Source organism: Anomaloglossus baeobatrachus, chromosome 1, assembly GCF_048569485.1.
Source record: "Anomaloglossus baeobatrachus isolate aAnoBae1 chromosome 1, aAnoBae1.hap1, whole genome shotgun sequence".
Classification (NCBI taxonomy): Eukaryota; Metazoa; Chordata; class Amphibia; order Anura; family Aromobatidae; genus Anomaloglossus; species Anomaloglossus baeobatrachus.
Genome location: NC_134353.1, coordinates 650,657,610 through 650,683,499, shown reverse-complemented (window position 1 = coordinate 650,683,499; position 25,890 = coordinate 650,657,610).

The following is a 25,890-nucleotide window of genomic DNA, read 5'->3' as shown; positions in this document are numbered from 1 at the left end:
GTAATGGGAGGACATTTATACTTGTTATACATCCCTATTTTGTTTAATGGGATCTTATTGTATTTTGTTCATGCTAATAACTAGTACTGCTTTTTTATATAATTATCCTTTATGCATCCTTGTCTAAGAGGAGCCTACTATATTAGGTTTATTTCACAGATTAGCACTGGCTTTTTGTATAACTATCTTATATACTGTTACGATTATATTCCAATAGGCAGCTATTGGTGCATCCTTCCTCCTTCTACTTGTTGTAATCATTGTTTATTATATGTGATGTTGAAGTCCTCCTTCTGTATGGACTCCTTGCTTTTTTAACAAATTTTATAATTATTATGTAATAAAATTCAGTTTTAATTCAATTAGGTTCAAGCACCATATGTTCTCTAATTGAGATGTTGGTATAGTTTCATAGTTTTTAAGGTAACATAATAACTATTATTATCGATTGTAAAACCATTTCGATCAATAATCATTATGCCTATGTCCAGCTGTGGTATAACTTGATTTGATTTACTCAGTATTATCTATTCTTATCATTAAGAATGTGGATAATGCTTTGTTTATCTTCTTAAACCAAAGGTCACTGGTCAAGATGGCTTCTTTTTTATTCCCCTACCTCTATTGACGTGGTTCATAGGCCACTTCTTTTTTGGGTAATATTGATTAGCTGTTTTTTGCCAATTAATTTGCCGTGTAAGGATATTTTTACTTTTACCATCTTTAGACCCAATATTCTGTGAATGTCACTATTTCGTAAACTGTATATAATAGGGTTTAGCATAGGTGTAAAAACGGTATATGTTAGGGCCAGGTGGACGGGCAGACCCAGGAGGTGGATCCACTGGGCCGAACTCCTTGATGAAGGTAAGGGGTCCGGTAGCTGGAGCACTACGGGTAGCAGGACAGTCCGTGCACAAGAGTAGAATGGAGAAGTCCCTGGGACCACGGAGTCACTGATGGTAGTCCGGGTGACGGAGCTCAGGTTCGGAAGCCGAGATGTTGTCAGGCGGAGTCCGGAACCGATGGAGCGAGAGGACGGGTCACCGCAGGGATCAGAGATGGAACGGACTGTCAGGATGGCAGATAGTCAGCGTTCGGGGTTCGGGATTCGGCAGGACCGGATGGCGAGGCAGGATCGGCTCTAGAAGAGAGAGAGGTGAGTATATCACAGGAACACAAGGAGACCTGACTCCTAGCTTGGGAAACACGAAGAACAGGCCCCGCCCACTTGGACACTTAACCCCTTTATACCCTGAACCTGTGTGCTCAATTTCCTGTCAGTGGACACTGGCCCTTTAAGAAAGGGTCAATGACCGCGCGCGCGCCCTAATGCGCATGCGCGAGGCCCGGGTGCCAGAAGCCAGGGCAGGGAGCGGTGAGGAGGAAGCAGCAGAGCCGGGCTTGGGCTGAGTAGCCGACGGGCGCCGGGAGCGGGGACCAGGACGCCTGGGAACCGCAGGCAATGGAGGCTGGAGACCGGGGAGTGGCGGATGCCGGACAGAAGAACCGGGGAGCGACGCAGGAAAGCCGGGGAGCGTGGCAGGTGAGCCGGGGAGCAGAGCAGGGGACCCGGGGAGCGTGACAGTATATAAGAGCGATAAACCTTTATATATTTCATTGCTTTCAATTGCTGGTGGGAAAATATACATAAAAATCAATGTTCCATAGAAAAGTGACACAACCAGAAGATGGGAGGCACACGTAGAAAATGCCTTTTGTTTGGCGATTGTAGAAGAAAAATTCAGAACTGCACCTATAATCGCAGTATAGGATAATAAAATCATGACAAAAGAACCCAGTACTATAGTTGAAGCAAAGAAGAACAGTAATAGTCTACTGGTCGAGGTGTCTATGCAAGACAGTGCAAAAAGCTTCAAGGACTCGCAGAAAAAATGGTTAATTTCACTGGGGCCACAAAATATTAACTTGGAGACCATCAGTAAAGGCAATAATGAGCCCAAGAGGCCAATTAACCAGCATAGCAATGAGAGGCAAATACACACAGAGCTCCTCATAGCAGTAGAGTAGTGCAGAGGATGACATATAGCCAGGTATCGATCATACGCCATAGTGGAGAGCAGTAGACATTCCGTGCTGCCAAACGAGCTGCAGAAGTAGAGCTGCACCAGGCACCTAGTGTGAGAGATTGGTTTTATCGCAGCTAAACTATGTACAAGGGTCTGAGGAATGATAACTGATGTGTAGCATATTTCCGTGAAAGAGAAATTGCCGAGCAATATGTACATGGGATGTTGTAATTGATGGCTTATGCAGACTAATATCACAATCAATGCATTTCCAAGAAAAATGAAGACGTAGATAAGAAAAATGGCCAAGAAAAGGAATACTTGCTGGTAAGTGGAAATGAGAAATCCTTGTAAGTAGAACTCATGGACAGAAGATTGGTTGTCTAGGGCTCTTTCTATATTGTGACCTGACTTATATGATCTCATATCAAAAAGAATGGAGTATTGTAGGATACATTCAAACTGACCAATTTATCACTGTGATCAAAGTCTACTATTTGGTTAAATTATTAAATAAATCTCACCTATATGTAAGTGTAAAAATATCTATATATATTATACATATATACTGTACATGCTTCTAAAATTATTATAAATTAAAAAAGGTTGGGACTCGGATGCTCAACAAACAGGTCTGTAAGCACTGACTTAGGCGAGCTGTTATTTATATACTTGTCTGTTATATCATTTGATTTTCATCTCATTAATTGTGCTACAGGGAATTAAATACTCCCAGTCCGGCATTCTGTGATTGCATTTATTGTATGTCATCATCAGTTAAAACAGGTGAGCAATTCATTGCATTGACAAAACTACGGGCACCAAATCAGTCATAAATGATTATATTTTGACCATCTTGAGCAAATTTACGATTGCGTAATGTTCTACATAGAGTCCTCTTAAAGCAGGGCACCGATATCCGCACCAGTCATTAGGACTAAGTAAACAATAATAAAAAGAAATAAATAAGATCTAACGTTATAAGGCCATGGTCACGTGTTGTCTCCAGGTGTCATCACCACACAACGCAATAACAAGCTTCTTTGATTATTGCTGAGTAATTTTATACATTTTCCCTGATATTTGATACTTTTGTTGCTGATATGAATCTGAGTTTTTAATGCATTTCAGAAAAGCTTGGATTCTGCATTTAAAAATGCAACAGCATTTTGTCCCCTCACCCTCCACAACACAAAGGAAATTGCCTACCTGCCCTAATAGAGAAACAAAGAGGTAAATTTGCCCCTCCCCATCCCTATCCCCAGTGCTTTTCCTGTCCTTAGGGGCATGAAGAGGTTTCCTGAGAGGCATTCCATCTTACCTTATAGCCGGGCAGCAGAGGCCGATCACTCTGCCTTCCTCCTCAGAGTCGAACAGGACCCCACTGTTCTCCAGCGTCTGCGGTTAATGCTGATGGGTGGTTGGCTGGGGTCCTCCAATGGAAGTGATGCTAGACCCAATTCTCCCTGTAGTGATGTCACTTCCTGTTACGTTCCATAGTAGAACACATAGAGATTCCCGGTCTCCAGGCTGGCAGGGTGGCATAGCGGTAGTAGGAGGTATCGCTAATGGCCTCCATCTGGATTCAGCGTCCAGGAAGGGAATGAGTTGCATTCTGGGATGCCTGCTACACTGAACCATGGTCACTTCCTTATAAGTACCCTAGCAGAAGACACCCTAAGGTAGGACAGTTCTTTGTTACCATAGAGGCTGCAGCTTCGCTCTGCTCTGCAGCTATTGAGCCCAGTGCCAACCCAGGCCCAGTAAGTTTTCTTGGGGTGTTTTTTTTCCCTTTTGGCTATAGGTTATGGGGATTACCACCTTCTCCCCTTTCTTTATAGGTGACAAGTATCCTACTCCAAAAACGAGAACTAGATCTACTGCTTATAGATGTGCCATCTGTGGCAGATAACTGTCATCCTCACATAAGAAATAATTATGTCAGCAGTGCACAGAAAAAGTTATGAGGGAGGAAAAACAATCTTTAATAGAAGAATTAAAGGGAATGATATTGCAAGAAATCCAATCTTCCCTAGCCTCCTTCTCCTAGTCGGCCTCTCTGATGCCACCTGTGACTAAAAAGAGAAAAATCTCTCTGGTAGAGTCAGATTCAGATGACACCCATACTTTATTCTTTGAGGTATGGATGGAAGAAGGGAGTTCAAGTTTAACTCAGAATTATGATCAAACTCCAAAAAAATATCATTCCTCTACCAACAATATGGATAAACTATTAACGGCAGCAAGGAGTACAAAGGAAGTTGAACAGAAGGAGCGGCTTTGCACGTTGCGACATCGCACGCGTGATGTCGGTGGGGTCAAATTGAAAGTGACGCACATCCAGCATCACTTTCGACATCGTACTGTGTAAATGCTAGATGATACGATGAACGAGCGCAAAAACGTCGTTATCGTATCATCGTTGCATTCACCGACATTTCCATAATGCCGGTGCCGCGACAGGTACGATGTTGTTCCTCGTTCCTGCGGCAGCACACATTGCTGTGTATGAAGCCGCAGGAGCGAGGAACATCTCCTTACCTGCCGGCGGCGACTATGCGGAAGGACGGAGGTGGGCGGGATGTTTACATCCTGCTCATCTCCGCCCCTCCACCGCTATTGGCCGCCTGCCGTGTGACGTCGCTCTGACGCCGCACGACCCGCCCCCTTAGGAAGGAAGCGGGTCGCCGGCCAGAGCGACGGTCGCAGGGCAGGTGAGTGCATGTGAAGCTGGCATAGCGATAATTTTCGCTACGCCAGCTATCACACGATATCGTACCTGCGACGGGGGCGGGGACTATCGCGTGCGACATCGCAACGTGCAAAGCCCGCCAAAGAGTCAACCCAAACAGTCCAAGATGAAATGTTTGGGGGGATTAAAATAAAAAAGGAAGTTAGTGTTCCCAGTCCATGCCCATATACACAGCTTGATCATAGTGGAATGAGAATACCCTGATGGTTGAATAGTCTAGGTTACTTAAAAAGAAAGTTTTCCCAAGAAGAGGAGATAGTCAAATCTTGATCTGTAAACCCAAAATTGACATTCAAGTCACCAAAGTGTCAGAGAAAAAAACCATGCCCTTTGAGATTGGCTCACAACTCACAGAGGATAGCCTCCTGATGAAAATCTGCGAAGCATCTTCTGTCTTATTAAAAACAAATGTGGCAACCACCTGCATAGTGAGATCCATGTTTAGATGGTTAAATTAACTTGAATCTCATTTAAATGTAGGTACTCATAGAGAAGATCTGCTGGCTTCTTTATCACTCCTACAAAGCTATCAAATACAAGAAAAAGCATTGGAAAAGAAATGTCTACCTGAACCAAAAATCACCAGACAGAAGTCCTTTCATGCACTACAGGTCCATCTTTCAGAATACAGAGGGAAGAGAAAAAAATGAGGTCGCTGGAGTTTCCCCAAAGAAGGTAGAGGGAGAAATATTTTTCAGACCCAGCTTCAAGAAAAGCAATGATGCCAATCAAGTGGGAGGCAAAATCTCCAACTTTCTATCCCAGTGGTGGAAGATTACCTTAGACCAAGGAATCCTGGCTTCCAACCGGGGAGGAGTAAGAATCGAGCTCTCCTCCTCTTACCCGCTGCAGAATCTATCTTTCTTCTTAGAAATTCATATCTTGATGTCCGAGCTTCAAAACCTGCTGCTATCAGGAGCAATCACACCAGTTCCAGAGAAAGAACAGGGAGAATGGCATTATTCTCTGTTATTCTTGATAAAAAAAACACAAATGGAGCTTACAGGATAATCATAAACCTAAAACCCTTGAACCAGTACATTTTACAATAGATGGATTCTATAAGATCTATAAGAGCTACCATCCCTCTAATAGGAAACATTTCTTAATAGTAACAATCAACTTACAGGATGCCTACTATCAAATCTTGATACATCATGCATGTCGCGGGCGTGGAGGACGCCGCTGCGCTGCGCTCGCCAATGCTGGGGTCCGGCGCTGCTGCGATGACTGCTCGGTGGCTCGAGCGGTGGGCCGGATCCGGGGACTTGAGTGGCGCTCCTCACCTGTGAGTGAAAGGGGTAGTTTGGTTTGAAGATTTAGTCCGTGACGCCACCCACGGGTTGTGGTGAGGTTGGGCACCACCGCTGCTGGTGACGGGGATCTCGGGAGCGATGCCAGGAAGCAGCTGGGATGTTGATCTCCCCCTCCGTGGGTAGGTGTTGGTGGTCCCGGGGCCCGGTGAGGTGATGGGGAGGCAGGGTTGGCAAGGTGCAGGGTCGCCTGGACTGCGCAGCGCGGTGCCGGATGGCACGGTTGTACTCACTCAGCCACAAATGTACGCAAAGTCTCTGGTAAACCAAACGGCTGGATGGACGGGTCCCGCAGCTGGCTGCTGTAGCTTCTCCTGGACGGTTGGTGGTGGCTGCCTTTCCCTGCACCTTTGTGTATGTTCGGTCCCGATGGATTCCCACCGGTAACCCGCTCCCCAGCGTATATATGTGTGGAGGAGCCCCTTTTACCCGCAGGCTCTGGCCCTTGGAACTCTAGCTGTGGCGGTAGCTGTATTTCCTTCTACTGGTCAGACGGTTGCCTTCAATTGGGTCTTGGCTGTTAGGAAACCCCTGCGGTTCCGGTCACTGACGGATTTGACCTCTAATGGCGACTCCAAGCCTGGTCGGGGTCCGCAGGCCCTGCCTGTGTGTGCTGGCTTACTTCGCTCCCCGGTTCGTTACCAGCGGGCCACCGTCCGTCCCCAGTCCTGCGGTTCCGCGTTGATTCATCTCTCCTGCAGACGGCCACCACCGTCTGCCAACCTTGCTCTTAGTGCCCGGGCCACACACCCAGACACGGTCAGTTTGCTCCTACACTCCTACTCCACTCCTCACTCTTTCACTTTCCTAACTGATCTGCTTTCCTTTTCCCGCCTCCAGGACTGTGAACTCCTCAGTGGATGGGGCCAACCACCTGGCTCCATCCCACCCGGTGTGGACATCAGCCCCTGGAGGTAGGCAACAAGGATTTTGTGTCTGTCTCAGGGTGGGGGTGTGTGTTGCAGTACCTGTGATGACCTGGCTATTCCAGGGCGCCACATTCCCCCTTGGTTAAATGCAGACCGTCCACGGCCTGCCCATCCATCACCGGTTTTATTTTTCTTTTTAACTGTAAAAATATAAAAACAACAACACTTTATGCACTTCAAATCTTCCCTTATGGGAGGTAGGTCACTTAAATGTTGCAAAACACATATATATACATTTTTAATAACAACTGACGGACGGCTTCCGCTCTCCCACCCAAGCAACCTAGCCCTGATGCTGCCCCTAAGAAGTGGGCAGCACCCCTTGACCCCAGTCCAGATCCAGGCTGCCCGAGCGGGAACGGGTACGATGACTCGCACCCGGCTGTCACTTCAGGGGAACCCACATCCATGGGGGACCCCTGACCCCCGGAGGATCGCCACCGGTTTCGGTAGTGGCGGGCCTGGGCCAACACTTTCCTCCAGGCCCATCCACCAAACCTGCCTCTCCGGAGGCGGCAACGGAAAACATGCCCCCAACATAGTTACAATCCCACCAGTTCGTGGGTGCCCTGCAAAGTTCTCAGGCATGTCCATGAAGAGTTCCTCATGCCAACGGTAGCAAAGGGTCCCTACGGGGACAACTTGCCGGCAACGGCCGGGTCAATCATGGTGTCAATCAGGTCATTCTCTTGGTTTGATTAGTCTTATCATTTATTTACTTAACAGGGTAACGGTACTGGTGGTCCCAACGGGGACAACGGTGCAACAGAGGGACCGCTGCCTTACTCCGACTCTTCCACTGAGGTGGCCTCACCCTCAGCTGCCAATACTGCAAACATGCGGTGGCAGGCCTGTTGGGAAAGGGCCGCCTGGTATCCATTTCCACCAGCGCGTGGGACATAGAAAGCTACCGGCCCACTGCCATGACGAAGATTCTCACCCACTTCCTCGGACTCCGAAACTGGCTCTGTCTCAGGCCCAGAATCATCACTGTTAACCCCCTCACGGTCAGGTGCCTCCTCTAGGGCCAGGCAGACTGCCGGGGCCTTCTTCTCCTCCGCGCCAGGTGGATCATTACCAGTTTCAGTGGCATCCGGGCCTGCAGCCTCCTCCAGCTCTCCGACCTCCGGGCCCTCGGCACTCAGCATCTCGGGCCCCACCGCCGTAGCACGGGGCAGCAGGTCAGGCAGGTTAGTGCTGTGGATCCCCATGGGTAGTGGCAGGTACGGTACAAGGGTCAGGATCGGACTGGGTCTCACAGCCGCAGCGGCTGGTCCCTGTGGGACAAGGAGGCGTGGGTCACTCACCAGCTCCGTCACGTTGGCTCCCATCTCGTGCATCTGGGCAATCGCAGCCAGCGCTTCCACCTCAGTGGTCCACTGCTCCGCCAGGAGATGTATCTGATTCCGATGACGTTGGTTAGACTCAGTTACTCGGGCCCTCATCCACGCCACGGTCCTGGGCGCGGGCTGCTGGGCCTCGGGCGGTGCAGGCGGGGTTGACATGGTATCGCGGCTTCAGGGTTCCAGGAACCGGGTTGTTGACAGAGTCCTGGCGTCCCTGCTTTTATGGCCTTGTTTTACATGCGGCCGGACGCCATCCTTCCCCCCTTGGTCTTTTCTCGGCACCTCCTCTTCAGGGGCGGGGCTTCGGCTTTCGCGCCTCCACTGCTCGAGAAGACGCTCGAGCGGGAAAATCTTCGCGCCCAAGGTGGCGGACTCTGAAATTACTCGGCCGGACACTGCCGGCGGGGCACAAGGCGCACTTCTACCAGCCGGTAGTGCGGTAAGATCCTGTTCGTGATGCCAAGTTGTCGCGGGCGGGGAACATGCCGCTGCGCTGCGCTCGCCAACGCTCGGGTCCGGCGCTGCTGCGATGACTGCTCGGTGGCTCGAGCGGTGGGCCGGATCCGGGGACTCGAGCGGCGCTCCTCGCCCGTGAGTGAAAGGGGTAGTTTGGTTTGGGGATTTAGTCCGTGACGCCACCCACGGGTTGTGGTGAGGTTGGGCACCACCGCTGCTGGTGACGGGGATCCCAGGAGCGATGGCAGGGAGCAGCTGGGATGTTGTTCTCCCCCTCCGTGGGTAGGGGTTGGTGGTCCCGGGGCCCGGTGAGGTGACGGGGAGGCAGGGTTGGCAAGGTTCAGGGTCGCCTGGACTGCGCAGCGCGGGGCCGGATGGCACGGTTTTACTCAGCCACAAATGTACGCAAAATCTCTGGTAAACCAAACGGCTGGATGGACGGGTCCCACAGCCGGCTGCTGTAGCTTCCCCCGGACGGTTGATGGTGGCTGCCTTTCCCTGCACCTTTGTGTATGTTCGGTCCCGATGGATTCCCACCGGTAACCCGCTCCCCAGCGTATATATGTGCTGGAGGAGCCCCTTTTACCTGCAGGCTCTGGCCCTTGGAACTCTAGCTGTGGCGGTAGCTGTATTTCCTTCTACTGGTCGGACGGTTGCCTTCAATCGGGTCTTGGCTGTTAGGAAACCCCTGGAGTTCTGGTCACTGACGGATTTGACCTCTAATGGCGACTCCAAGCCTGGTCGGAGTCCGCAGGCTCTGCCTGTGTGTGCTGGCTTCACTTCGCTCCCCGGTTCGGTACCGGCGGGCCACCCTCCGTCCCCGGTCCTGCGGTTCTGCGTTGATTTGCCTCTCATGCAGACGGCCACCACCGTCTGCCAACCTTGCTCTTAGTGCCTGGGCCACACACCCGGACACGGTCAGTTTGCTCCTACACTCCTACTCCACTCCTCACTCTTTCACTTTCCTAACTGATCTGCTTTCCTTTTCCTGCCTCCAGGACTGTGAACTCCTCAGTGGGTGGGGCCAACCGCCTGGCTCCATCCCACCTGGTGTGGACATCAGCCCCTGGAGGGAGGCAACAAGGATATTGTGTCTGGCTGATGTGCCTGTCTCAGGGTGGGGGTGTGTGTTGCAGTACCTGTGACGACATGGCTAGTCCAGGGCGCCACATGCACATCAGAAGTTTTTAAGATTCGCAGTCCAGCAGGGAAAAGAGATCCTTCAAAGTGTTGCCCTTTGTAATATCATCAGCACCCCGAGTGTTCACCAAGATTATGCGTACGTGATGGCGTTTGTCAGGAAATAGGGGGTGATCATCATTCCGTAACTCGATGACTTTTTAATCATAGCTCCTATCGAACCATTTCTAAGAGAACATGTACTGTACAGCTAACAATCTAGATCTTAACATCTCTGGGATGGCTAGTAAATCTGAAGAAATCAAGCCTAGATCTATCTACCAAGAAATCTTTCTTAGGATACCTGCTGGATTCCAAAAAAAGCATCCTTTCTACCAGAAGAGAAACTGATGTGAGCGAGATCGAGGATCTGTGGCCTATGTAATTGAAAATTGGTCTACTTAAGGTTTGCTATGTCTGTCCTGGGGTCCATGACGTCCTGTATCCAGGTGGTTCCATGGGCTCAAGCTCACACAAGGACCCTTCAGTCCTACATTCTGTCCCTGAAACACATCCCCTTAGTCTCTGAACAAGAAAGTTCTCCTACCTACACAGGTACAATCCACCCTAAGCTGGTGGCTCAGGCCGGGAAATCTAAAGAATGGAGTACTGTGGATCCAGTTTCCATTACCATCTATAAAGATGGATGCTAGCAAGAGGAGATGAGAGGCGATGGTCTCCCAATTCTCTTTCCAGGGAGTATGGTCACAAGAAATAAGTAGCCAATCCTCAAATTTCAAAGAGCTAAAGGAGGTGGAAGACAGCTTTAGAGCAGCAGAAGCTCTAATCCAGGGAATGTATGTGAGAGTTTATTCTGACAATTTAACAGCAGTGGCTCACCTTCATCATCAAGGAGGTACAAAATATGGGAATCTGATGGAAATTTCAGCAGAAGTCTTTGTATGGGCTGAGCAATATCTTCTTTCCCTATCAACTCTCCATCTAAAAAGGCTCCACCAACATATAAGCAATTTCCTGAGCAGGAAAAATTTACATCCGGGAAGTAAAGTCTGAAAACTAAAATTTCTCAAATGAGAACCAGGAGATGGAGACATCCAGAAGCTAAACCACCAGAATACAAAGGTAGATCAATATTTTTTCCCTAAATCTGTACGACAGGTATACGTCAGTAGATGCATTTACTCATTCTTGGAATTTTAGGCTGGACTATGCTTTTCTCCCAATTCCTATGCTACAACAAACAATGCCAAAAAATCAGGACAGAAAGCATAAATACAATTCTTATAGTATCACTCTGACACAAAAGGAGTTTGTTTGCAACACTAAACACACTGAAGTAAGAGGAGTCCAGGACCTTCTACATCAGGGTCCAATATTTCATCCAGCACTGGAAAGTTTCTGCTTGACTGCCTGGTTTGTAAAGCCGAGATATTGAAAGCAAAAAGCCTGTCAGATGAGGCTTTTTACATACATACCCTTCAGAAAACCAGAAAACATTTTTTATGGGAAAATGTGAAGAACCTTAAATTCCTGGTATGGACATGCTGATCCAAACTCAATCCATCTGGATATCACAAGAATCTTGTATTTCCTACAGGATGGTCTAGGAAGAGGGTTGAGGCTTATTTCCCTGAAAGTTCAAGCATCAGCCCTAAGTTCCTTTTTTGACCAGGACTTAGCAAACCATTGATAGATAAAAAGGGTCATGACCGCAGCATCATGGGAACTCCAAAGAAGATCCAACACATTCCCACCCTGGGATCTGAACATGGTCCTTGTTTGACCATGACTACTTTTAAACCTTTAACATCTATAGACTTGAACACACTTTCCTGGAAGGCAGCATTTCTGGTAGCCATAATATTGGCAAGGAGAGTTAGGGGTACTTTGCACGCTGCGACATCGCAAGCCGATGCTGTGATGCTGAGCGCGATAGTCCCCGCCCCCGTCACAGCTGCGATATCCTTGTGATCGCTACCGTAGCGAACATTATCGCTACGGCAGCTTCACATGGACTCGCCCGCCCTGCGACGTCGCTCTGGCCGGCGACCCGCCTCCTTATTAAGGGGGCGGGTCGTGCGGAGTCACTGCGACGTCACACGGCAGGCGGCCAATAGGAGCAGAGGGGCGGAGATGAGCGGGATGTAAACATCCCGCCCACCTCCTTCCTTCCGCATATCCTACGGAAGCCGCGGTGATGCCGGTAGGAGATGTTCCTCGCTCCTGTGACTTCACACACAGCGATGTGTGCTGCCGCAGGAGCGAGGAACAACATCGGACCGTCGCGTCAGCGTAATTATGGATTACGCCGACGCTGCACCGATGATACGATTACGACGCTTTTGCGCTCGTTAATCGTATCATCTAGGCTTTACACACTACGATGTCGCATGCGATGCCGGATGTGCGTCACTTTCAATTTGACCCCACCGACATCGCACCTGCGATGTTGTAGTGTGCAAAGCCCACCTTAGTGAGCTACAAGCGTAATCTATCAAAGAGCCCTACCAAAGAATTCTGGAAGATAAGAGTGTGCTTCGTCCAGATCCATCCATTCTACCAAAGGTGTCATCCAATTTTCACATGACTCAGGAGATAATTCTCCATTCTTCTACCAGAACCCAAAAAACGATAGGCAGAAAGAATTTAATTCACTGCATGCACATAGAGCCATCCTTCATTATCTCCATCAAACACAACCCTGAAGAACATACCAAAATCTCTTCTTTCAATATTACAGACAAATCAAAGGGAAGAATACTTCCAGAAGCACAACAGAAAATTGAATCAAGAAAGCCATCTCTGAAGCCTACAGATGTCAGGGTCAATCTTCTCCAGAGAAATTGAGAGCCCACTCGCCAAGAGCCATGTGTCACGTGGAGATTTTTACAAACTTCGCCAACTCTCATGGCAGTGTTGGGATCTGCTTAGTCTAGAGATTCTGACACTCCGCCCGATAACTTCTTTGATGTCTGTGATCAACGCAGGCAGACTAGGGCGTCAACCTGCAGAGTGGTAGTTCATAGGTAGGCTTGCAAGAGTTAATCTCTGTGAGTCTGCTTGATAGTGTCCTTTGAACACATGTTGTGGGAAAGCCATTCACATCTGTTCACCTTCTATATTTGCTGGCTAGATCCATTTTTTTTATGCCAGTTATAGTTTATCTTAGCTGGTTTGGTGAGGTGTTGTGATTCAGACTATCTGGTGGTTGTAGTACTGATTGCTGAGTGAGGTTTTAGAGTTAACCCTTGTTGCCTTTTTTTTGTTGCTACCTTCCCGTTCTTGCTTTTCTCCTGAGCCTCTCATTGTCTTTTCCTGAATGTGTGTGCAGTGTGGCAGACTTGTGGTTTTCCCTTGTCTGTCTTTATTTGTGTTTCCATCTCACTCTTGTTCCATCCTTCCCTGCTGTGGGGGGGAAGCAGACTAGTGCTGGTCATGAGTATAGTTAGTCATGGGACTCAGGCATCTTCATTATCAAGAGTAAACCTGAGGTTAGAGATAGCCTAGGGCCCTATAACATGAGAGTCAGCAAAGGAGACCCATCCTTGCTTATCCTACAGTCACATGACACTAAAGGCTGCTTTACATGCTGCGATATCGGTACCGATATCACTAGCGTGCGTACCCGCCCCCATCGGTTATGCGACACAGGCATATCGCTGCCCGTGACGCACAACATCGCGCGGACCCGTCACACATACTCACCTGCCTAGCGACGTTGCTGTGACCGGCGAACCGCCTCCTTTATAAGGGGGCAGTTCGTTCAGCGTCACAGCAACGTCACTAAGCGGAAGCCCAATCAAAGGGGAGGGGCGGAGATGAGCGGGACGAACATCCCGCTCACCTTCTTCCTTCCTCATTGCCGGCAGGACGCAGGTAAGGTGAGGTTCCTCGTTCCTGCGGTCTCACACGTAGCGATGTGTGCAGGCGCAGGAACGACGAACAACATCGTTACTACAGCAGCGATAATTGAGCTCAGGGGGATGTCACTGATTAGCGATTTTGAACGTTTTTGCAACAATTCAAAATCGCTAATAGGTGTCACACGCAACGACATCGCTAACGCGGCCGGATGTGCGTCACAAAATCCGTGACCCCAACGAGATCGCTTTAGCGATGTCGTAGCGTGTAAAGCGGCCTTAAGTCTGTTTCTTGGGCTGATAGGGCCAGTGACTACATCTAACAAATCTGCAGAGCAGCCACTTGGTCCTCAGTCCATACTTTATCTAAGATTATAGGCTAGATTTAATGTACAATAGAGATTTAGCCTTTGGAAGAAAAGTCCTACAGACAATCACCCCTCCCTAGATTTAATTTCTTTGGTATTCCTCTTTTGTGCTGTCATGGAGGGTGAGGGGAGTAAACTGAAGTGGACTTACCAATAATATTTTATTTCTAGGAATCCTCCATGACAGCACCAGTAATTCCCACCATTCTGTTATTGTATATTACTTGTTCCTTGGTGTTAAATAAAAAATTGTGAGCATTCATACTGTGTGGTCCTTGAGAAAAACACTGAGGATAGGAGGTGGGGAGGGAAAATTTAACTTCTTTGTGTCTCCTGTCCTTATTAGGGCAGAAAGGGAACCACATTTGTGCTGTTGTGGAGGGTTCCTAGAAAGGGTAATTCTAGTTATGTTTTTTTCCAGGTCCATATAGAAGCCTATAGAGAAAAAAAAAGCCCCCAAAGTTCAAAGGTCAGCAGCATTCAGCAGCACCTTTTAGATGAGAGAGAAATTGTTTCAGGATCAGCTCACCTCAAAGCTTGCTGTGGCCGGTTTTAAAGATCAGTGCACAGACAGTCAGCGGGCCGGATCCCGGAATTAATGGAGTGAAGAAAAACAGCACTTTAAGATATAATATCCCAATTTCACGATATTCACGGACTTGATAAAAACATACTATACAAGGATAAGGCTGCACATCAAACATAGATAATGGTATAATGCCTCAAGCATATGGAAAAATATTGGAATATACAATGAAAAATGCTACTTGCTAATTTGAACATATGTATAATGAATTGCATACCTGCCATGAATATTAGGAAAAAGGAGATATTTAGCAATCGCATTGATCAATGTAACTGAGCCCCAAGACCTCGTCAAGGTATATCTCTATATTGGGGTCCCTAGCTCTGTGACCCTAACTGTGTGTCATCTCATTGCAATTAAAAACTGCTGTGGGTGGAGAGGGGTAACTAAGGACTTTCTTATATAGGAGATGGAAAAAACATGGCCGAAAGGGGCGGAGCTGTGTTCACATTCAGAAAAAACTACATATAACTGAATAGGATAACTGAAGTGAGCACTAATATATATATATTATGAGTGCAAGCCAAAAAATACATACTATACAAGGATAAGGCTGCACATTGTATTTTTTGGCTTGCACTCATAATATATATATATTAGTGCTCACTTCAGTTATCCTATTCAGTTATTTGATAAAAACATAATCAGTTTTATTGGTGTACAAAAGTACAAATAATTAAAAACATTGCGTCTTACGCGCTTCAAGCTGAACAAGGGCTCTTAATCATGCACACTGCGTTTTTTATACCCGCTGATTTACCCACGGATTTTCCGCTACGCATTTTATGTGCATGTCACTTCTTTTCAGCAGGTACCTGTGGTTTTTGCCATAGATAATGGTAAAAATCCGCGGTGACCAACTTGCAGAAAATCCGCGGCAAACTGCAGCAAAACCGCGGGTGCGATTTCACCGCGGTTTTTACTACGGGTGCAGGATTCTTTCAGAGGGTCCGTTTTTTCGTAAGAAAAAGTCACTTTCTAGTGCGCACATAGCCTTATTGTTGCTTCTTTTTTGCACAGAAATTCTGCTGTGTTTAAATGTGCAGGCAAAGTGGATGTGATTTCATGAAAACTGCACAATGTGCTTCTAAAGACACAGCTGAACACTGCGATTTTGTTCCTTTATTTCTCTAGAGGCTTCTATGTGGAGCTTAAAAAAAATGCTTGGAAAAAATTGCAGTTACTTTTTTAAGAGCAGAACCAAAACTTTTCTGTATTATAAAAACAATTAAAAACACAGATTCATATCTGCATCAAAAACACAACTAATAATTAGGAAAAGGCATGAAAATGCAGCAAAAATGCAATAATGAAAAATGAGTGTTATTATGTAGCTTGGTGCGGACACCTGCAGAAAACAAAAAACACCGGATTTGTGCAACATGTGAACACAGCCTTATAGACACAAAACAGCAAGATGTCATATAGTGAAGCTACATAAATGAGAAAGTTCTGGCTGCTACCCCAATGAATGAATGAACAGTTCTGGCCACCTGCTGAATGTCTCTCACTGCCAAATGGGTGTGACTTGGCGGTGTGGCCAAAATGGGTCCCTCTTTCTGTTATCCTGCTCCACATGCTACCAGAATAATACTACTGTATATCGACATTCCTTTTTTTGACTATTGATATATTTCTGATGTTGCACTATGCTCTTTTACCTCTATAATTATAAGTATATGTTCCTCACCTATGTTGTACACGTATAGAAACTTTTTTCATGTTCTTCACTAACATTGCCAACATCCCTTGTGTCAATTTTTTTTCCTCTTGGAATGGTTGCACATCCTTCTTTACCTTTACTCTATGTTCTTTCACTTTCATGTATAGGTCCCACTATATTGGTTTTGTCTACAGTGCAACAGGCACACCATCCTCTTATCCTGACACATATTCTATCTGCTCACGGGTTTGATATCCCAAATTGATGTCTTTTGTAGTGATGAGCGAGCATGCTTGTAACTACTCGGTACTCGCACGAGTATCGCTGTACTCGGGCTGCTCGGCGGGGACAGAGTAATCTCGCGATACTCGTGCTGTACTAGTGGTCTTCATTTCTGCATGTTGGCGCTCTTTTGAGAGCCAGCCCTCATGCAGGGATTGGCTGGCAGACCACTGCAATGCCACAGCCCTGTTAGTTGTGGAATTGCAGTGATTGGCCGGCCTGCACAGCGTGACCGAGCCTTTATACCGGCCGGCGCGCTGTGCTCTGCTCACAGCTATCCAGACAGTCAGTGCAGGGAGAGTGTCGCTGATTCAGGGAAAGCTTTGCGGCCCTTTATAGCTTTTTCAGTTGCAGGGCTGCAAACAGTGTGACCAAAAGTCCTTCTCAGGACTATTCTAGTTGTATACAGGCAGGCAGGGTATAGCCAGGTCGGAGTACAGTAGCAGAGTCCTTCTCAGGACTATTGTTGCTATATACAGGCAGGGTATAGCCAGGTCTGAATACAGGCTAGTGACCAGAAGAGTCCTTGTCAGGACTATTGTACCAGTATACAGGCAGGCAGGCAGGGTAGTGGTGACCGTATACCAGCCTTCATCATATCTGGGGCTGGTGTACACAGTGTAAAACAGTCCAGATAGTGTCTGACTTGTCTTTAATTGTCGCTCCCCAAAAAAACCTGTTAGGTTCTTATTGCGTCCGTGCTTGGTTTTTAAAACCGCACGTGTGTGCCTGTCGGTGGCAGCGTACAGGTGCACTTGTGTGCAATTTCCACAAACTTTGATATAACGCACAAGTAGTGAATATACACGTCAGCAGTGCACAGCATTGCAAAATGCGCAAGGGCATTGGCAAGGAACAAGGAAGTGGACGTGATGGTGGTGCAGGCAGAGGCCGAGGTCGTGGGCAAGCTCTAATTTCGCCACAACAAAGGGCCACATCTAGTCGCTCGCACGTCCTGTCCCAAATTCTTGGGGACCGCAGCAGTACACCGCTCTTGAACCAAGACCAGTGTCAACAGGTTGTTAGTTGGATAGCAGATAATGCTTCCAGTCAGATTGGCACCACCACAAACACTCTGTCTTCCACATGGTCAAGTGTCAGTAGCCGTGATACTGCACCGCACATTTCAGAACCTGATCCTCCTTCCTACCACCAGGCTGAGTACACGTCCTCCTCGGACATTAATGATCCCACACTTGGACAATCGGAAGAGCTGTTCACGTTTCCATTCACACATTCTGGCCTCTCGCCAGCTCATATTGAAGTGGGTCATGAGGAGATCGTCTGTACAGATGGCCAAATATTTGAGCAGCCACGTTCTCACGAAGTTGGCAACGTGTCTCAACAAGTGGTGGACGATGATGAGACACAATTGTCAGGAAGTCAGGAGGAGGAGCAGGGTGCGGAAGAGGAAGACGACGTGGTGGATGATCCAGTAACTGACCCAACCTGGCAGGAGGATATGCAGAGCGAGGACAGCAGTGCACAGGGGGAGGGAGGCGTAGCATCACAACAGGCAGTAAGAAGCAGGGTGGTGGCCCCAGGCAGAAGTCAGGCAACCGTTCCCCGGAACAACACGACGACACAAGGTGCCTGTACAAATGTTAGGTCTTCCCGAGTCTGGCAGTTTTTTAAGTTGGATCCAGATGATTCAAAAAAGGCCATTTGCAACACCTGCCGTGCCAGCATCAGCAGGGGTACCAAAACTAGCAGCCTGACCACCACCAGCATGATCAGGCACATGTCAGCCAAGCACCCGACTTTGTGGGAATACAACAGAGTCGAGGAGCAGTGCTTGCTGATGTCACTGCTACGTCTTCGCTGGTTGTGCATGCGAGCCAATCCCCTGTCCATGCTGCCTGCGAACAAGCCTCCTCCACTCCTGCACCTGCAGTTGCCTACGCAGAAAGAACACCATCATCAAGCACGTCCTTGTCCCAGCGCAGCGTTCAGTTATCCATTCAGCAAACCTTTGAACGCAGGCGCAAATACACTGCCAACACCCCACATGCCACAGTTCTAAATGCTAACATTTCGCGACTGCTTGCGCTGGAAATGTTGCCTTTTAGGCTGGTGGAGACAGAAGCATTCCGTGACCTGATGGCGGCAGCTGTCCCACGTTACTCGGTCCCCAGCCGCCACTATTTCTCCCGGTGTGCCGTCCCCGCGTTGCATAACCACGTGTCACAAAACATCACACGTGCCCTGAACAACGCTGTTTCACCCAAGGTCCACCTAACCACAGACACGTGGACAAGTGCTTGTGGGCAAGGCCGCTACATCTCGTTGACGGCACACTGGGTTAATATTGTGGAAGCTGGGACCCAGTCTGAGCGAGGGACGGAACACGTCCTTCCCACACCAAGGTTTGCAGGCCCTACCTCAGTCAGTGTTTCACCCACACTCTACAGCTCCGGAATGTCATGCTCTTCAGCCTCCTCCTCCTCCTGCGCATCCTCATCCACTGTACCCTCCACACCAGTCCCAAGCTGGAAGCACTGCAGCACTGCCTCGGCGAAGCGGCAACAGGCTGTGCTGGAGCTAATCTGCATAGGTGACAAACCCCACAATGCAGAAGAGCTGTGGACAGCTCTGAAACAGCAGGCAGATCACTGGCTCACACCTCTGAACCTAAAGCCAGGAAAGGTCGTGTGTGACAATGGCCGGAACCTGGTGGCGGCTTTGAGGCGAGGCCAGCTGACACATGTTCCATGCGTGGCCCATGTGCTCAACCTCGTGGTTCAGCGGTTTCTAAAGTCATACCCAGAGCTGTCTGATCTGCTGGTAAAAGTTCGCCGCCTGTCTGCACATTTTCGAAAGTCACCTACTGCTTCAGCCGGCCTTGCCGGCTTTCAGCGCAGTTTGCATCTTCCGGCTCACAGACTGGTGTGTGATGTCCCCACGCGTTGGAATTCAACTCTGCACATGTTGGTCAGGATATGTGAGCAGAAGAGGGCAGTTGTTGAGTACCTGCATCACCTAAGCCGTCGGGAAATGGGTCAAACTCCACACATAACACCTGAGGAGTGGAGATGGATGTCAGACCTATGTACCATCCTCCAAAACTTTGAGGACTCCACCAAGATGGTGAGTGGTGATGACGCCATTATTAGCGTCACCATACCGCTACTCTGCCTTCTAAAACGGTCTCTGCTGAAAAACAAACATGATGCATTGCAGGCGGAGCGCGATGAGTTGCAGCAAGAAACAGTAGTGGGTGTGGGTGATGATAACACACAGCCCAGCCTCGTCTCATCACAACGTGCAGTGGAGGACTATGACGAGGAGGAGGATGAAGATATGGAGCAACTCTCCGGCCAAATTGAGGATATGACATGCACACCAGTCATATCCTCGGTTCAGCGTGGCTGGCCAGAGGACAGGGTAGATGAGGAGGAGGAGGAGGAGGAGGAGGAGGACAGCATGTTCAGTCATCTTGTTGGTCAGGCTACTGAAGTCCTGGCTGTTAAGAGTCTGGCGCACATGGCTGACTTTATGGTAAGCTGCCTGTCTCGTGACCCTCGCGTTAAGAACATCTTGGCCGACAATCATTACTGGTTGGTAACACTGTTAGACCCACGCTACAAGGAGAACTTTTTGTCTCTTATTCCCGTGGAGGAGAGGTCAACCAAAATGCAGCAGTTCCGGAAGGCCATAGTCACGGAAGTAGGCAAAGCATTCCCCTCACAAAACGCTAGCGGCATAGGTCAGGAATCAGTGGACAACCGAGGCGTACAGCTGAGAGAGGCACAAGTCCAATCCGCCAGAGGTAGGGGAACAGTCTTTAAGATGTGGGACAGTTTTCTCAGCCCCTCACGTACCACAGCCCCTGAGGTGCGGGGTAGTGCCACAAGAAATCCTAAGTTTGCCCAGATGCTGAAGGAGTACCTTGCAGATCGAACAACTGTACTCCGACATTCCTCTGTGCCTTACAATTATTGGGTATCCAAGCTGGACACGTGGCATGAATTGGCTCTCTACGCCTTGGAAGTCCTGGCCTGCCCTGCTGCTAGCGTTTTGTCAGAGCGTGTTTTTAGTGCCGCAGGTGGAATCATTACAGATAAACGCACCCGCCTGTCAACTGATAATGCTGACAGGCTGACTCTGATCAAGATGAACAAGGGTTGGATTGGGCCAGACTTCACCACACCACCAGCAAATGCGAGCGGAATTTAAAGTTTGCCATGTACCTCCACTCACCCATGGGTACACACTTCTGGACTTTGGATAATCGCTGGACTGCTCCTCCTTCTCCTCATGCGCCACCATGATGATGACCGTTACAAATTGCAATACTTAGGCCTTTGTTTCAGGTATACCCCCAGTGGTAAATTTTTTCGCCCATTCTTTGCAGAATGGACATTACAACGACAGGAGACCCGCTCCTTTGCAATGGGAACAATGTTTTGAGGCCCTCATGCACGTCTCTATCCAGGGACAACGTGGAGCCTCCCAATTTTTGGCTGCCCTGCCTAAGGGCTATACTATAATACACCCACTTCCTGACAATGGACACTTAATGTTTTGAGGCCCTCATGCACGTCTCTACCCAGGGACAACGTGGAGCCTCCCAATTTTTGGCTACCCTGCCTAAGGGCTATACTATAATACACCCACTTCCTGACAATGGACACTTAATGTTTTGAGGCCCTCATGCACGTCTCTACCCAGGGACAACGTGGAGCCTCCCAATTTTTGGCTGCCCTGCCTAAGGGCTATACTATAATACACCCACTTTCTGACAATGGACACTTAATGTTTTGAGGCCCTCATGCACGTCTCTTCCCAGGGACAACGTGGAGCCTCCCAATTTTTGGCTGCCCTGCCTAAGGGCTATACTATAATACACCCACTTCCTGACAATGGACACTTAATGTTTTGAGGCCCTCATGCACGTCTCTACCCAGGGACAACGTGGAGCCTCCCAATTTTTGGCTGCCCTGCCTAAGGGCTATACTATAATACACCCACTTCCTGACAATGGACACTTAATGTTTTGAGGCCCTCATGCACGTCTCTTCCCAGGGACAACGTGGAGCCTCCCAATTTTTGGCTGCCCTGCCTAAGGGCTATACTATAATACACCCACTTCCTGACAATGGACACTTAATGTTTTGAGGCCCTCATGCACGTCTCTACCCAGGGACAACGTGGAGCCTCCCAATTTTTGGCTGCCCTGCCTAAGGGCTATACTATAATACACCCACTTCCTGACAATGGACACTTAATGTTTTGAGGCCCTCATGCACGTCTCTACCCAGGGACAACGTGGAGCCTCCCAATTTTTGGCTGCCCTGCCAAAGGGCTATACTATAATACACCCACTTCCTTCCAATGGGCACTTCAGGTTTACAGGCCCTCATGCACGTCTCTACCCAGGGACAACGTGGAGCCTCCCAATTTTTGGCTGCCCTGCCAAAGGGCTATACTATAATACACCCACTTCCTTCCAATGGGCACTTCAGGTTTACAGGCCCTCATGCACGTCTCTATGCAGGGGCATTGGTGAACCTCACAATTTTGGACTGCCCTGGCAAAGGAAAATACTACAAAGACTCACTTCCTCAAAATGGGCACATTAGACTCAAGAGGCCTTCATGTACGTCTCTTCTCAGGGACATCGGAGTGCCACACAATGTTTTCACGTAAAATCTTTCATGTATTAATCTCAAAAAGTAACATACACCAGCTCTATCTCACTATTGGGTATGTGCCCTTAACATTTCTGCCATGAAAAATCATTTTGGGGTCATTTTGGAAGGTTTTCTGGTGAGTCCGTAAAAATGGCGTGAAACGCGGACAAAATTGTTCACAGCTGTGACTTTTGAGTGATAAATGCTTCAAGGGGTCTTCCCCATGCTGTTTCCATGTCATTTGAGCACTCTTCTGAGACTTTTGTGACATTTTTAGGGTTTCTCCATGCTGCCGGGGGGTCATTTCACAAAAATACTCGGGTCTCCCATAGGATAACATTGGGCTCGTTGCTCGGGCCGAGTACACGAGTATCTTGGGAGGCTCGGCCCGAGCTTCGAGCACCCGAGCTTTTTAGTACTCGCTCATCACTAGTCTTTTGTCTTTTCGTCGCTGTCTTCTTTCTTTACTTTTCCTGTCTTCCTACCTTTCAATATTTTCATCCTTTGGTCCTAATCCTTTTGAGTTATTTTTCTCTCTTTTACAGAGTTACTCTCAAGTTATCTTTCCGAGCATGCGCAGTGCGAATTCTCCCACCTACAAACTTGGTCCACCTCTGGGAGAATGCGCGGCTCATTCTTTAGATATGAACTGTTATACCCTCTATATTTACCGTTGTGGCACGTTTCAGCCCCTTTTTACACATGGATAAATATGCCACATATTAAATTATTATATTTATGTCATTTTCTAAAACTATTTTTCATAATGAATTGCTTTATGCATATTTATAACACTGACTGGTATGGCACCGTTCATGACATTCACTTCTACATTTCAGTCCCTTTTATACATCAATGAACAGAAATTCCACATATAAATGTAATCTTTATTATTTTATGTTTTATTAAGTTATATTTCATTGTTCTATAATTTTTAGTTGTACTAATTATAACAGTAGTTTTTTCTGTTTTGGTTTCACAAATATTCCAGTGGCTTAGTGGTAACTTTTCCACTTGCTGCATTACTTCCCTTTGTGGGTTCGTATCCATAGCGCCCGTGAAGCCATCAGGAGCTACAAGTAACTGCATCCTGTCAAAGATGCAGGGCCTACTCCCAGGGACCCAGAAGACTAGTGCCGGTAACACCAAAACCCACATATAATCCCTGTTTTTCCCTTCCCCAAGGACTGGTGACAGGCTAGGGTTGGACCCAATGGAGGGGTTGAACCAATCCAGTCCACTAGACGACAACCAGGGAGGAGGTGTCAGACAGTCAGTAAGTGGAAGTGAGAGGAGACGGATGTAACCGTACTGACGGGAGTGTGTAACAGTGACCTGTCAGGCGCAGACGTGTGGTTGCCGAAGGAGTACGGTGGAGTACTCTCGGAACCATAGCACCGACAGGGTGCAGAGCCCTAGGTCAGGCAAACACTCCAGGCAGACCTGATAAAATCTTTATGGTGAGGGGACTATCCAGGACCTCATCGACCGTAAAGTCCGGGGCACCAGCAGTGACGCGAGAACCAGGGACCGGAACAGATCACCGACCCTACAGGGTTCAAATTGCCCACCGTACAGACTAAGACTGAAAGACTACCAGGAGGGGACCCCCAGACGCTCCAAGCCACGGGGACCCACCAACCAGAGACAGGTGAAGGGGAAAGAAGCCACCAGGTTATCACACTGGCACTGGGACTATGGGGACCAGTGGTTATGACCAGCCTCCATAGGGTTGCAAGCATCACCAGCATGACTAAAGATTAAAGAACCAGTTACACTGCAATCTCTTGTGTGGTCTACCTTCTTTCTGCACCCTGGTACTCTTACTGGACTTAAAAATCAAACACCATCATTTATCCCCTGGGGCCTAGCCCTACTTGTGGAGGGCCGCAACATCCAGGCTGCCATTAACATCAGCCCCAGTGGTGAAAGACTGCAGCGGCAGCCCCATCCATATAGCCGCAACCCGTTTGTGGTGTCACGACAAAACCTTCATTATTATTCCCCTGTACATAACCCCTTTCAAGCGACCAGCAGGGTCACAGAAGCGGGCAACGGCCACCCAGTGAACTGTCCCAGACAATATACTTCCCGGGACTGAGTACCCCAAAGCCCTGGGGTGCGTCATATCTCACCAGCTTCACTTCATTTTCTTTATTTGTTAGCGTGGGGGACATAAAATTTAATAATTTGAACATCATTTTTATTAATTTTTCTCTTTCTGTTTATCAATCCATATACATGTTAATAATGATGTCAAATGTTTGTAATTTCATTATGTTTTTCTCCCATTATTTTATAGTTTCCGGCAATGCTATATCCTCTTGACCTTTTTTTCTAAAGTGGGCAATGATCTAGTTGGATACTTCTATTTAAACCTCATTTTTTTTATAATTTTGTATGTGAATGTGCCTGATGAAGGAGATGGGGTCTCCAAAAACACATTAAAAAATCCCTTTCTGGATATATCTCAATTGTCCTTTTTCGCGGCAGCGCAGTATTTTACTCCTTTCATCACCTCTTCATCTCTGACCACATGTGGGGCTGTGGCAGCCGTGCTTTGTATGCTGTAACAGTTGGTTGTGCCTCGCACAACCCCTCAAGATGATCAGTATGTGTACCTTCCTTCTTGTACCCACTTGGATGAGACCCTCTTTGCGCTCCTTGTCTTCCAGCTCTTTATATTGTTAATAAAACAGGGTGAGGAGAATGGATCATTATTACAATAATTACACTGATTATACAGTGGTATGTAAAAGTTTTGGCATCCCTGGTCAAAATTACTGTATTGGGAATAGTTAAGCAATTTAAAGCTGAAATGATCTCGAAGGCCCCCTTCACACGTCAGTGATTCTGATACAAATGTGCTTTTTTTATGCGTACCAGAATCACTGACATACGCAGATACATTATAATCAATGGGTCTGCACACACATCAGTGATTTTTCACTGAACGTGTCTCCGTGCAGCGTACACGAGTGTCCGTGATTCTGCACGGAGACAAGTCCGTTTTTTTGTGGCATCACTGATGATCCACGGACCACACTAGGGTGTGATCCGTGTGTGATCCGTGAAACACGTACCAGAAAAACACTGACATATTAAATAATAAACATTTTCAACTAACCTTTCCAGCGACGTGCTGTGCAGCCTCCGCTCTCTGCAGCTCCTGCACGGCTCATGAATATTCATGAAAGCAGGAACAGCCGACCCGGAAGTAGCTGCAGAGAGCAGTGGGCGGACGCTGCAAAGCCGAGGAGTTCAGAACCATGGACAGCAGGAGCGAAGGCAGGTGAGTAATGTCCATTTGCAATCACGGATCACAGATTGCACATGGACAACCCATGTGTGTCATGAATCACGGAACATGGAGGGATATGTGCGTGTTTTACATACACGTCAGTGAAGAACGTCAGTGTTTTTCACTGACGTGTGAAGGGGGCCTAAAAGGCATAAAGTTAAAGATGACAGAATTGAAAGATTCTTGGATGGCTAAAAAAGCACTTACAAGCTGTGATACTTGCCAAATGGG